General features: G+C 36.7%; 1 long non-coding RNA gene across 7 annotated transcripts in view; it reads right to left on the bottom strand.

The window, feature by feature from the left end:
• Positions 1 to 14172, bottom strand: part of LOC134483413 (uncharacterized) — a 204202-nt gene that overhangs the window by 100961 nt on the left and 89069 nt on the right. The gene's annotated exons all lie outside the window — the stretch shown is intronic.

Raw genomic sequence — 14172 nt, forward strand, 5'->3', positions numbered from 1 at the left:
GAGAGATACAGAGAAAGAAGATGAGAGAGAGACAGAGAGAAAGGAGAGACAGGGAGAAAGATTCTAGACAAGATGAGCCTGAAGAAACAGTAGATTCTGAAGATGATAGCGACTAGAGTAATTAGATCAGCTGAGAAGATATTACTAACAAATCAGCCCAAAATAGGCACTGTCATTCAATACTCCAGGTTACCACTTTTCTCTTCCTGGTTTCCAGGTGCCCCTCTGATATAAAGCAGAAAATTACTCTGAGGAAGCAAGGCTGATTAATAGAGATTATGGCAGTCCACAGAGGTGATCAAGAGCTAGAGGGTACAAATATAAAGCACAGGTCAGTGAACCTTATTGTTTCAAATATGCTGGTGAGGATGTACGGAGAAATGTATTCTGATAACAATAAAAACAGCAAACATATTTTTGTTCAAGAAATATGAAATTAACATAATGCTCAAATACAAATCCAATAGCAGGAATTGTTTTTTGCTTGATTGCAAGGAAAGTGAATGGCATACAAGTGATTGAATCAGGGCCATGGCTGAGAAATATTCCCCTGGAATTAGGGAATGTCTATTGTTCAGGATATCTAGTACCTAATATGGCCACAATAAACTCAGTATGAAGGAAGGAGAGGCTGAATTAGTTCATCCAAAGGAATTAAATCACTGGTGTTTGAATCACTCAGTCTTGATGAAAAGATTTGTTCCTAGTTTTATTGTAACATGCTAGGCCAGGTTTAGTTGATATGTCTCAAGGAAACTCGCTTTTTTTTGAAGGTTATTTTGGAGAAGTGTATTTGGATGACAGTGAAGATATGGGAAAGGACTAGATGAAGAGGAAAGAGGATACACTCTACAGGGTATTTAATGAATGAGACAATAATTTTAAAACAAATAATAGAAAATCCTGAAGGTAGAACAACAGAAATTGAATACTGCTAACACTCAAGATCAAGATTTCAAAATTTTGGTTTAAGCCCATATATTTTATAAGTATATATGCAGTGAAAAAGACACCTTAGAAACCGAGTCATGTTTATGCTAGAGATCATAATTATCTTACCAGCTACTAGAAGGAAAAGAGGAGAGGAAAGGACAAATTGGGACAGGATCAGGTGTAGGAGGAGAACAGGATGATTTGCAGAATGTCAGGAAATTGAACAGATGTGTAGAGCAATGGAGGATGGGGATCTGTAGGTAGAAACCAGAAAGTCCCAGATGCCGGAAAAGCAAGAGGTTTCCAGGACTCAAAGGGGACAAGATTATCTAAACTGTCCAACAAAGGGAGGAAGAAACTGCAGAGTCTATATCCAGAGGTTAGGGAAGGACCCAGTTGGGGGATGGGTTCACTCACTCATCTTCAAATTTTAAACCAGATATGCTACTGTCTAGAGGAAATACATGGACAAAGTGTGGTGCAAAGCCTGAAGGAAAGGTCATGCACTATCTGACCCTGCTGGTGATACATTCCATATACAGATATCGAACCCAGACACTATTGCTGATTTCAAGAAGTGCTTGTTGACAGGAACCTGACAGAGATGTCTCCTGAGAGGTTCTGCCAGAGACTGACAAATACAGAGGCATATGCCTCCGCCCAACCATTGAATGAGCAATGGGACTCCAATTGAGGAGTTAGGGAAAGTACTGAAGTAGGTGAAGAAGCTTGCAACCCCCTAGGAAGAACAGAAATCTCAACCAACCTGAGGCCTCCCCCAGAACTCCCAGGGACTATACCACCAACCAAAGTTATGCACTGAGGGACTCATGGCTCCAGCCACGTATTGAGTAGAGGGTGGCTTTATCTGGCATCAATGGGAGGAGAGACACTTGGACCTGTGAAGGCTAGATGCCCTAGTGTAGGGGAATGCCAGGACAGAGAGGTAGAAGTGGGTGAGTCAATGGAAGGACACCCTCATAGAAGCAGGGGTACAGGAAATGGAATAGGGTTTTGCAGAGGGGAAACCTAGAAATGAGTTAACGTTTGAAATCGAAATAAATAAAATATCCAAAAATGAATGAGTAAAAATAAGAAATTTACATAAGATGTTCAACATCGACAAGGAAATTAAATAGAAAATTTTCTGTGCTGGGATACATATTGAAGACGTTAATAAGCAATAAGCCCATGAGGAGCAATTAAAGATTTGTATATTTAAAGAGGAAAAGCTTTATCCTACATTCAAAACAAAAGAAATTTCAAGATGAATGGGCTGCTTTCATGTTGACTTATCAGCACTTTCTGCATTCAGTAGGAAATAGGACAACTGCCTTCTTGTCAGAAAGACCCACAACACAGTGAGAAAGACCTAATTAGTGAGTGGTAATGAGAACTAGTATGTGTGCTGGGACAACCTAAAAGTGTTAATGGTTATCATTAAAGGACTTATCTTCAATTACTCTTGCCAGAAATACTGCCCCATCCTTGTTGGCTGTGTGTTGCCACTTTCATATCTTCAAGACTTCACCTAATAAAGTCCTTTTAGTTCTATAAAAGGTAGTGTAACTGATATGAAGAATATTTGCAAGAGTACACCATACAAAAAGAAGAATAAATATTGAACACATAATAATGGTAAACTAATTAATTAAACTTTTATATGTTTACTATGTATGTACTCATGGCAAAATATTTCTCTTCTTCCATTATTTCTCTCAGGCAGCCTCAGAGGATTTTCATTGATCTTTAACAAATGTGATGTCTTGTGTATAATGTGATGTGGCAGAAAACAGGGTACTGTGTCATTCTTTCTACGTCTCTGAAGAAGAGTGTACATTAGATGTCCCTAGTAGAAATTAAAGCATAGGTTTCAACTTTGAGATCATCCTTTAAATCCTTTAAAAAAAACAGTTATATTGTATCCTTGGGTACCTCTGTGTTCTGACAGGCCCAAAGTTGGATCCAGCTCAAGGGGAGGCCCCAAGACCATACAAAATTACTGAGGCATTGGGGCATTCAGAAAAATGGACCAATCATGACTGCCCTTCATTAGACCCAACAAGCAGCTGAAAGAGTCAGATACTGATATGTGCACCCAACCAATGAACCATGACCTCTCTGATTGAATTAAGGAAAAGCTGGAGGAAGCTGAGGAGGAGAGCAACCCTGTAGGAGGACCAGCGGTCTTAGATAACCTGGACCCTTGTGATCTCTCAAACACCGGATCACTACCCAGGCTGCATATACCGGCTGAGATGAGGCCTCCAACACATATAGAGCAGGGGACTCCTGTGTGTGGATTCAGTCAGAGAAGGTGCACCTAATCCTCCTGAGACTAGAGGCCCCAGGAAGTTTAGAGTTCTGGTGGGTTGGGTAGGGTTGGGACATCCTCTTGAAAAGTGGAGGCAGGTTAGGGAGGAAATATGGGATGTGGAACTCTCAGGGCCGTGTGTGGACAAGGAAGGGAATATAACCTGGAATGTAAAAAACAAAACAACAACAACAACAAAAAAATCTGAAACTTTTATAGAGTTTTCCATCTACTTTTGTTGAAAGCTAGATGGCTTTGTGAGCTTAGATGTAAAAACTCTTTCAGTCATACCTTGGCTTGAAATTTTTAATGGCAAATGTAATATTTGTCTAAGATCTATGAGTACCAAAGTGACTTTCTTCCATGAGAATACATTTTTAATGACAATTACATTTGTAGTAGGCTGAATTAACTATTATCATATTTTTATTTTCTTTTCCCTATTAAATGTCTGCTTCATATTTTCATATCCCTACCCATGAACTAAATGTTTCTTAAATTAATTAACATATTTGTATTCATATCTGGATGGCTTTTTTAAACTGATGAAACAACAAAATTGTGTGCGTGTTTGTGTGTGTTTGTGTGTGTGTGTGTGTGTGTGTCTATGTGTTGAAATAGATTAATATACTCACTTAAAGTATGTTTCAATGGTTTAGTGTACTCTATTTGCTATGGTTTATCTCTGAATACTAATCTTTCCATTGTCTTCTGTATCCCAATTTCCATGCCTTTTACTTACTTATCCTTTTGGTATACAAAGACAAATTTTTTCCTCTAATCACCCGTAATTAATCATTCAAATGCTGTTTTAATTTAAGGAAAAGTTCACCATCCTTAGTAATCACAAATATACACATTGTAATCATGTTGAAATTTTATTTTTCATTAATCGGGATCGTGAAGAGCACACATGCTAACTAGGATGATGAGTAATAAGAAATCTCACCCACTGCTGGTGAAAAAAACACACTTTTACTGCCACATTGGAAATCAGTTTGGTTTCCTGGGAATGATTTACCTCAAGTTCCATGTGTACCATTGTTGATTATAAATTGATGGGATTCCATATCATATTATAGACATACTTACTAGTTCCTATTCATTGCGGCTATAGTCATATTAGTTATAAATAGGAAATAGACTACCTTTCCATAGTGGAGAAATTGATAAAATATATGGTATGTTACAAAATGAAATATTACTAGGCTATTAAAAATGAAGTAATGGATCTCATAGTTAGATGGATGGAACAACCACAACAACAAACATCATTGTGAGTTATCCAGAACCTTAAAGACAAAAACACTCTGTATAGTTTATATTTGGATCTTTTACGACTTGACAAGAGCATACAAGAATTAGGATGGAGGGAAGGATTTTGTGACAATTGAGAAATAATATGAATAATTGTGGTGATAATTTGGAATGCCATTGGAATGCAGCAATTAAATGGAGATTGGGGAATGAAGATGATAGTGTGAAATACTAAGGGGGACAGCTAAAACTTTGAGTCAGATCAGTTCTTAATATATAACATAAATAAAAAGTCTAAAGGAAATAAAAAATAATGGGAGAGAATGACCAAATTAAACATCTCTTCCCACCAAATGAAATCTCCAACCCCACGTATCGGCTCTATCTACTGTATTTTTTTGGCCAATGTCTCCTCATTGTAATACTCCAATCACTTCAAGCTATTGCCTAAGCTACTGAATGCTCTATACAACTCATGATAGCTCTACTGTTGAAGACAACACCTATATTTTTTGAACATAGAGAAGACAAACAGGTGCCTAACTAAAACCTTTACCTGTTGAATACTATTGCTGGTTCTGAAATGTGTTTGGCATGGTTACTGAGGGAAAACTTAAACACCAACCCACCTCTATACTACTTGACCTACCACAGTCAGCTGCCTACAGGATACACTGCTGCAATAGTGGCACCATTAAGGGAGTAAGCAATACTATGTGACTGGATTTGAGACATACACAATGAGACAGAACACATTTCTACCATTGTTCTCATGACAAAACACTGGAGTTTAAGGATTAAAGCAGGTATTATTGTCTGCTATAGAAATGTAGGTACAAAATGATTCCTAATAACATTCTTTTATGCCCATATATCAATATACTGCTCTCCTATTAACACAAAAGCTAGCATATACAATAGATGGAGCCAGTTATAGAGAACCATATCTCCACAATATGCAGAGCAAATGACCTTGGATCATACTATCATAAATGAGTCATTGCCATCTAATCTTTTCCTTCATAGCTCAGGAAAGTTTTGTAGAAGGCATGGAGAAATATTGTAAAGCACAGTGGTGCTGGGAGGAATGCAAGCAAGTTAATAATGTCCAGATACAACAGGACTGATACACATAATAACTCATATAAATCAGGAAGCCATGCCTAGGTTCTGCACAGGTTTGCAGGTCAAAATTATTTTGATAGCTGAATAATATTCCATTTTGCAGATGTACCACATTTTCTGTATCCATTCCTCTGTTGAAAAGCATCTGGGTTCTTTCCAGCTTCTGACTATTATAAATAAGGCTGCTATGAACATACTGGAGCACGAACTGAATAATATCATCCTGTGTGAGGTAACCCAATCACAGAAAAACACACATGGTATGCACTCATTGATAAGTGGCTATTAGCTCAAATGCTCGAATTACCCTAGATGCACAGAACACATGTAACTCAAGACGGATGATCAAAATGTGAACGTTTCACTCCTTCTTTAAAAGGGGAAAAAGAATACCCTCGGCAGGGAATAGGGAGGCAAAGATTATAACAAAGGCAGGAGGAACAACCATTCAGAGCCTGCCCCACATCTGGCCCATATATATACAGCCACCCAATTAGACAAGATGGATGAAGCAAAGAAGTGCAGGCTGATAGGAACCGGATGTAGATCTCTCCTGAGAGACACACCAATTCATAGGTGAATGCCAGCAGCAAACCACTGAACTGAGAATGGGACCCCCGTTGAAGGAATCAGAGAAAGGACTCGAAGAGCTTGAAGGGGCTCGAGACCCCATATGAGCAACAACGCCAACCAACCAGAGCTCCCAGGGACTAAGCCACTACCCAAAGACGATACATGGACTGAACCTGGGCTCCAACCTCATAGGTAGCAATGAATATCTTAGTAAGATCACCAGTGGAAGGGGAAGCCCTTGGTCCTGCTAATACTGAACCCCCAGTGAGTGTGATTGTTGGGGAGAAACCAGGAAAGGGAATAACATTCGAAATGTAAATAAGAAATACTCAAGTTAATAAAGAAAAAAAGGGAAAAAAGATTAAAAAATTATTTGGCATCCAACCACTAATAGCTGGAACTGAATGTGATCTACCTCACTAAGAAGCTCTCTCCAGTTGACAAATTTTCTGATGTCAAAAACTGCTTTGTTCCAGTACAGTTTCATGGGAGTAGAATCCACACTGAGACAGGTGCTTCATTCTACCTTACATAAATAAATGGTAATTTTGATTCATAATATATTATATTTTTAACCATGCTGGTAATTTCTCGTACATTATTACTCCCAAATTAATATTTTCTTGGGCTTTTCTCTGTAAGCATGTATCTCTGTGTGTCTATGTGCTTCTTGTGTTTTATCCTTTCTGATTCATTGGGTTTTTTTTTCTGTGTCAGTCGGGATATTTTTTTCTTTTTATATTTTCTAAGGGGTGGAATGAGAACATGACGAATTAGGTTGTTGTGAAAATAGAAAAAAATCAGGGAGGGCAAAATAAGGAAGGATTAGAATATGTTGTTTGAAAAAGGCACTTTTCAAAAATTAGTATTTCAAACACTGATACAGATTACATATTCATTCATCTTCATGTATTAACAGTTAATTAAGTTAGTCTTCAGAGGATACATTTCTCTTGGTCCAAAGAAAACTTGTCCAAGTCAAACCTCTACTTCTGCTTTGATACTTTCCTAGATGGAACTCGGTTTTAAATTGAGTTCTTTATCATACACTGTCCAGTCACTGGTGAGTTATAATATTTTTTCACTGAAACAGTGAAGTTTCAACCCTGGAACTGCCACATACTGGGCATTCATCCTAGATTGAACAACATGTCTATGTCTCAATGGTTTTAAAACAATAAATACCATTTGAGTTGATTTGTATTGTCCTTTTGTTCAAGCATGTAATATTAAGTTACTGCAAAATATTTTACTCTACTTATGTCTCAGATAAAGTTGTTATTTGTTCATTTATTACATCATTCAACCTCACTTTTTTGGTGATTTTTGATACATACTCCCAAACTGCAGCCCAGGGTTCCTTCTAAGTAGTGTAATCCAAAGTGTCCTCAGACAGGTACTTCAAGTTCATCTCTCTCAGTGTGGAATTACAGGTTATAGCATGGTACCTTCTATCTACTTTTTTTATTCAAAAATTTCATTCCCCAAAAGAAATGAAATAATGAAATTCACAGGTAAATGAATGGAACTAGGACACATCATACAGAATGAATTAGCTCAGACCAACCAAACAAATATGTAATCTATTTGTTTATGTGTGGACATTAGCTGTTAAGTCAATGATTACCAATGTGCAATCTACAGAATCATAGAAATTGTGTTTAGAGTGAGCGACTAGGAATAATAGATAGGCCTCCTTAGGAGGGATAGAATAAATCGATATGCATCATATGGTGGCTTCAAAATGGAGGGAACAAGTATGATAATTATTGAAGACATGAGTAGAGCAAGGAAAATGGAGATAAGTAACATTAAGAGACATGGTTACTGTGTGAACAAACAGTAAGCCCTTTATGAATACATGCATATGAATGCAATTTAAATGATTTCTTTGAACACTATGCTCTGAAATTAGAGGTATTAGTTGCTAACAATAGGTTAAGTAGCAAGGCCATGGCTTGTGCATATACTTATTAGCAAGATGATCAGTCTGAACATGCCCATAAATCTATTCCTGAAGGCATGAATAATAAAAAGTCACATTCACAAAAGTGCTACTGTATATGGGACATGAAAATGAAAAAGGATAAGGAACGAATGTGGAGTGGCACTTTGAGATATTGAACTTCAATAATCGACTGAATAATGTTGATAGATTCCAATTCAACATAGATCTGTTTATCTATCTATCTACCTACTTACCTACATATCTACCTATTTATCTATATTTTATTGTTATGGATATAATAAAAATATGGCATCAGCAAAACTTCATGCATGTATTTCCGCATTTTGTTTGTGTGTGTGTATGTGTGTGTTTGTGTGTGTGTGTGTGTGTGTGTGTGAATTCCTTAGTGTGGTCTGATCATATTCACATTTCCTTCCATTTCTTCCAGATGAAATACTTCCCTGCCCATCTAGTTTTGTATCTTTTTCAGAAACAATTTAAACTGGAGTATATATAGCTGTGAATCCACCAACATGTTACATTAACAGGCCTGGAAAAATTAGCTACTGATGCAATAGTGTTATGAGTGACATGAAAATAACCAGCCTACGTTCTTGTTGGATTCAAGGCTTGTTCCCCAAATTGAAATGTATAAATTGTCCTGTTATTTGAATCAAAATTCTGTAGCCAAACATAATATAGGTCTGAAGGGAAAGAAAATGTTATTACTCTGATAAAAGAACTTAGTATTAATCTAAGTCCTAATGACTTCTCCTTAGAACCATAGCTTACTGTATTTTTCAACCCTCTTGAGAGAAGATTCTTCTGCTAGAACATCATGCCTAACATAAAGATCAATAGCTGTTCAAGATGCATGGAGTAAGAGAATGCTCAATTCCAGTCAGTAAGTAAAATGTCTATATAATGTTTCTCTCCCAGGGTTCAGGATTCATTGTGGAAGAAAGGCTTGTCGAGTTATAAGTATTATAGACAGTATAGAACTGAAGTCAGCTTTCATAAATGTTTGACTACTGCTGACAACTACACACTGACTTCAGTGTAAGATACACAGAGATTTATTCTCTCTCTCTCTCTCTCTCTCTGTGTGTGTGTGATTGTGTGTGTGTGTGTGATTGTGTGTGTGTGTGTGTGTGTGTGTGTGTGTGTGCGCACCATGACCACATGTAAAGGTCACAGAAAGATTTGGAGAGTCAGTTCACTACATGTGCATGTGTACATATTCTAGAGAGCAAACTCAAATTGTCAGGCTTCAACAGCAAACACCTTTGTCTGAATTGCCAGGGTGGGAGGATGCCTAGGCAGGCCTCACCTGCTCAGAAGGGGAGAGGAAGAATAGAGGAAAGTTTGTGGGAGGGGTGGTGATTTGGGAGGGGAACAATGAGCATAATGTAAAGGGAAGAATTAAAATATAAAATTAAGTTTTAAAAAGTTAAAAATGATATTCATATATATATGTATATACATATATATATATGTTCTTGTAATAAATATACACGTCAGGAAACTGATAATATCATGGGTCTGTATTTCATTATAGGGGAGTTTTTAAAAAACAATTGTATAAATATGAAGGGAAACTAGTGACAGACTAAGTGTCTTAACAAGGCTTTTAATTCTGTGAACAGAAACCATGAGCCATGCAACTCTTATAAAGATCACATCGAGTTGTTACCGACTTACAGGTTCAGAGGTTCAGTCTATTATCTTCAAGGTAGAAGCATAGAAGTTTTAAGGCAGACATGGAGCTATAAGAGTTGAGAATTACACTTATATTATGAAGGCAGCAAGCAGAAGATTGAATCTCAGGTAGCTAAGATGTGGTTATTAAAGACCACACATACAGGGACACACCTACTCCAACAAAACTACATCACCAAATAGTGCAACTAGCTGGGCCAACCATATACAAACCACTGAACTACATGGTGATGCTAGTAAAAGCTGAGATGTGAGAAGTGAATGTGAGGAAGGATAAATATCCCTAAAGTCGTTTTGAGAAAGGCATATGGAATCAAGCTTCTGCAAGAGGGACTTCTCTACACACACACACACACACACACACACACACACACACACACACACACACACACTATATATATATATATATATATATATATATATATATATATAAACTTTTTTCAAATAAGGTTAACTAGTAATAAGACAATGGTTTCTCCAGAGGACACTATAGCCAGGCAAGTACATTTTCCAGTGCCAGATTGGGATGTGTACTTTGAATTTACTTTCCAGAAAATTCGCATACAGTCCATCCCATTACAAACCTTCTTGGTTACCATACAGAATTTGAGAGTAAGACCCTATTGCTGAGGTCAACACATGGTTAAGTCAAAGAACAGAGTGAATGTATCGAGCATTGACCAATAAGCTTGCTTCTACTGTGTACCTTAGTGGATAGCTTTCATAGTACCAGACTAAATGAAGCAGGCTACTGCAGAAGAAGTATAATCACCACTTTGTCAAGCTTGGAAATACTTTCTGACAATGAATACTTCTGATACAGTGATGAACTGCCTATCATGAGAATTACCAACATTTTAGTTGGATTTGAGTCCCAAAAGGAAACATATAATTGGCACAGTTTTCTGTAGTAGGATCCTGCAACTAAACAGGGCCTTCATACTACTTGCACAGTGACCACTATTACCATGCTAAGTCTTACTGATTTAAATCAATCCATAAGTCATAATCATACCAATAAATTTGTGTATCATGAAAATATTCAAAGAATAGAAAATCTTGCATACCCTTGCATAAAATGTATAGGTATATTTTATTGTTTAAATGGGAAGGCAGGGATTCTTGTTTATATTATATAAGTTAATATATGCAATTTTCAGTTTTAGAACATATTTCTGTGTAAAACTATGTGGCATGGAAATAATCATATACAAAATAGTTGACACATTCCATAAACCTTTTGGATGGTGCTGTCCATGGATTCATGGTTATTAAATAATTAAAATACTGCATAACGAAGAAAGTACCATCATGATATACATTAATGCTTCTGTGACCTTGCATGAAGGAAGGATACCAGTAAAGGCAAAGTGAGTAATGTATCATGATTCCAAATTGCTTCCACCAATACACTATGTAAATTTTATGATATTTCCTTTAACCATATGTGGGTCTTACTTGAAATAAGAGAGCTCAAATTTTTGAAATGCATAAAATAATATAGAAAACAATATTGAAATTAATCATTTTTTGGGCTCCGGTTTCTTTTTAAAAACTCTAAAATAGGAAAATTATGAACTTAGGTGTTATATAAATTTCAGTTTAATCTATGAGTTACTTTCTTGCGAGAGAGCAGTCTTAGGATTAAGTACTTAAAATTTGAACTTTATAAACAATGCTTTAATCATCCACTTGTGATATATGGGTGATTTTGGAAGCAGGTTTATAGTATGGAGAATCATTTCTCTGAGGAAAATAAAACTGTGAGAGAACTAAGGTTGAAAAAGTAAGAGGACTACTTCTAAAAGCAGTCCTGTAGCTAAATAAAAATTAAATTTCAGACAATATCTATGAGCTTGTGAGAGAATATTTGTAATACTTATTTCATCCTCATGTGTTTTCTAAAAATGTTAAATCTATTATTTTATAGTTGTCTATTTAGACCACTGGAAACTTTGGCTTTGAATGCTCTATAGGTCTTGACAAAAATATATACAAGAATTCTTGGTGAAAATTTGTGACTGAAAAGGATGATTCATTAGAACCCCAGGGATGGACAGAAGTTGGAAGACTTCTGATCACAAACGTATTATTTATTATTAGTTGACAATATTTATTTCCTTAACTACCCTCTCTGATTTTGCAACCAAAATATTTTAGGAGTGTTCTGAAACAAGAATTTCTTAGTTCAGTTCATATATGAAGTCAAAGAAAGAAGTTCTACACTGGGACGTGGTGATTTGCCAGGCAATGGGAAAACTATATTTTACCTATGTCTTTACATATATATGATATTTAGTTCCATTTTTTGGCGGAGAAATTGTTGTTTTGCTATCAAAAAATAACATTTGAGTAGTAAGTATGACTAGGGAAATATTATAAAAATCCAAGGACTGAAAGTGACTAAAGATTTAGTACAATTTAACAAAAAATATATTACACGGACTGAATGTAACATACAAAAAGTGAAAATCATTACTACTAGGCTGCAAAAATTCAGAATTGTGGTATAAGATATATGATATATATATGTATATATATATATATATATATATATATATATATATATATATATATATATATATATATATGATGTCAAGAAGAACTTGCTCACAGGGGCCTGGTATGGCTGTTCCCTGAGCGATTCTATCAGGACCTAACCAAAATAGATGCAGATAGAGTCAATCATCAGACTGAGTCTTAGAGACACCAATGGAAAACAAATATATTTGTTTGTAAGAGAGGAAATACTTCAGGAACAGGATTAATTTTATTCTAGAAAAAAAAACATAACCTATCAAAGATTAATAGAAAATTGCAGACAAAAATCTTTAATATGGTAAGACAAGTTGAACTGATCATTTTTAATTGTTTAATAGTGTGTTAGAGGTTGAAGCATTTTTAGTGTAATCATCCTAGAAGGAGGCTTCAGTGGTTGCTTTAACAAGGAACTGATTTGTACAATATGCGGATGTGAAAAAAAACTTTTAAGAATAAACTATCGTCATGGGTAGTTTTGAGGCATACATGCATTCAGAGGTAAACAGGACCCACCATTTGTGCTGAATGTTTTATATCATACAGTACATTTCCACATAGTACAGACCCAGTGTTCTGGCCTTACTGAAAACAAGTATATTTCTTGGCAGTGATCTGAGAGTACTAATGGATATAACTGTGGGAAGAATCTGGATCTGGGGCTGTCAAGAGCACTGCTACCTCCTTGGATTCTGAGGAAAATGACATGGTCATTCTTACATTGAAAGAATTTTTCAAGTAACTTGTCATTAATTTTTTAATTCATCATTCTATTCATTTACACTTCAAATGATATCCCTTTTATCTGTTATCCCTCCACAACGCCCCATCCCATTCCTTCTCTCCACATTCCCTTTGCCTCTATGAACGTGCCTCTCTACCCATTCATCTACTCCTGCCTCATCACTCTAGCATCATCCTAGGTGTAGTCTTAGGAATCCAGAGGACCAAGGGCCTTTCCTCCTGTTGATATTAGATAAGGCCATCCTCTGCTACACATGAATCAATAGCCATGTGGATCTCCAGGTATACTCTTTGGTTGGTGGTTTACTCTGGTAGCTCTGGCTGGTCTGTTTATATCATATTGTTCTTTCAATGGGGTTGCAATCGCCTTCAGGTCCTTCAGTCCTTCCCCTAGCTATCCCATTGGGGTCTCCAAGGCTCAGTCTGATGATTGGCTATATCTGCATCTATTTGGTTAGGTGGTGATAGAACCACTCAGGGAACAGCCATACCAGGCTCCTGTCAGCAAGTGCTTCTTGAAATCAGCAGAAGGGTTGGGGTTTGGTGTATGCAGAAGGAACAGATTCCTTGATAGGGCAGTCTCTGAATGGCCTTGCCTTCAGGTTCTATTCCAATTTTGGGGCCCGTCTTTCCTTTTGTCAGGAACATTTCTAGATTAAAATATTTGAGATTGGTGGGTGGCCCCATCCCTCAACTAGTGGTGGTGCCTATCTACTGCAGGTGGTATCTAGAGGTTCTATCTCCCTTTTTGGGGGTACTTTTGCTAAAGACATCCCTGTTTGGTCCTAGGAGCCTCTTGTTTCTCTGGCGACCGGGAATTTTTAGGAGATACCACCAGTTCTGCAGTCCCCACTGCTAATTATTTCTATTCAGTTTCCTGATTTTCTGTATTTTTCTTCTATTGCTTCCAATACCTGATCTTGTCCTGTCTTTTCCCCTCTCCCTCCTCTCTTCCTTCCAGGTCCCTCCCTTCCTCTATCTCCTGTGATTATTTTGTTCTCCCTTCTATGTAGGATTTATG

Source organism: Rattus norvegicus, chromosome 1 (assembly GCF_021556685.1).
Source record: "Rattus norvegicus strain SHRSP/BbbUtx chromosome 1, alternate assembly SHRSP_T2T, whole genome shotgun sequence".
Lineage (NCBI taxonomy): Eukaryota > Metazoa > Chordata > Mammalia > Rodentia > Muridae > Rattus > Rattus norvegicus.